This window comes from Papio anubis, unplaced genomic scaffold (assembly GCF_008728515.1).
Source record: "Papio anubis isolate 15944 unplaced genomic scaffold, Panubis1.0 scaffold6416, whole genome shotgun sequence".
NCBI lineage: Eukaryota > Metazoa > Chordata > Mammalia > Primates > Cercopithecidae > Papio > Papio anubis.
This window is the reverse complement of record NW_022166637.1, coordinates 1-1,389: the sequence shown is the minus strand read 5'-3', so window position 1 is coordinate 1,389 and position 1,389 is coordinate 1. Positions and strand designations below refer to the sequence as shown.

At 50.5% G+C, this 1,389-nt stretch overlaps 1 pseudogene; it reads right to left on the bottom strand.

The window, feature by feature from the left end:
* Positions 1-778: 778 nt before the first annotated feature.
* LOC101005390 lies at positions 779-1,383 on the bottom strand (annotated as a pseudogene).
* Positions 1,384-1,389: the final 6 nt, after the last annotated feature.

Below are 1,389 nucleotides of genomic sequence, written 5' to 3'. Positions count from 1 at the left end.
GGGGGGCCGGGAGGAGGGATAGCCTTGGGAGAAATACTTAATGTAAATGATGAGTTAATGGGTGCAGCAAACCAACAGGGCACATGTAAACATATGTAACAAACCTGCACGTTGTGCACATGTACCCTAGAACTTAAAGTATAATAAAAATAAATACATAAATAAAATTAAATTAAAAGGTAAATGCAAACATATTAATCATAAGTAAATGAAATATCTGATGATCTCATTATGTCTGGTAGTAATGTCATCTCTGAGTACTTAAATATTCATCTATATATTCCTTTGCTAAATTTCCCTTTATTTCTCTTTTATATTAAACTTTTCTTTAGAGAGCGCAACTCCAAATCATCTTTTATTAATGTAGAAAGGTCATATTTAGCAAAAGACACAAGGCAGGGAAGTGTCAGGCCTGAGGCCTGAGCCTGTGCTGAGGGAGAAGGAGGCTCGGGGCACATGGGAGAAGTGCTGGGAAGGGCTGAGTGGTGGGGGCCGCAGAAAGTTCCAGTGGGCAACACTGTGGGCAGGTCATGGGTGGGACTCACGGGGACCTCGCTGCTAACTCTTGTTGCGTTGGCAGAGTGGGGTGGGGGGAAGGGAGGATCGTTAGTGCTGCCACCTGGAGTGAGAGCCACCCCTTGGTTCCTGAGGGCACCATCAAGGGACACAGGACAGGAAGCCCAGGATGGTTAGTGCAGCTAGGCATGAGGGCCAGGGAGAAGCAGGTGCTCTGGAGTGGCCGGGAAAAGTCCAGACACGGAGGCTTAGGAGCTTCCTGTTAAGTGCGTGGGTTCCGCCCTGTCTCTGCCAGGCACTCTGACTAGGGATGGATGATCTCTCTCTTCAGGTGCTCCGTGGTGCTCTTGCTGCCAGCAAAGGTGGTCCGGATCCCTTTGCCCATCTCCCCTGTGACCGACAGCAGTTCCGTGTGGGTGCTCTGGGAGCCCTGGGCGCCAGGTGGTTTCATGGCCTGCACACAGCCGATGGAGGCGGTCCAAAGTCGTTAAACGGCGGTCTGAAAGGGGCAGCGGCTCCTGGCACTGAGCCCGACGGCGACAGGACGCTTCCTGTAGGGACCGGGGTGCCCAGCCCAGGGGTGCTGGAGCCGGGGGTGCTGCTGGGGGCAGGTGTGATGGGTTTGTAGGACATCCTCAACTCCTGGGCACTGGGGAGCCAGCAGGCTGCTCCTCGGGGGTTGGCTGCCTGGCCGCTCAGCAGAGATCTGATTTGCAAGCTGGCTGCACGCCCCCTACTAAATCTGTGTTGAACTTTTTAACTGCAATTTTTATTAATCTAAATACAGTTCAGATATTCTCGATGAAAATTTCACATTTGAGTTAGTTGAGACATACTAAAATGTAAAATACACAATGGATTTCAAAGATTTCA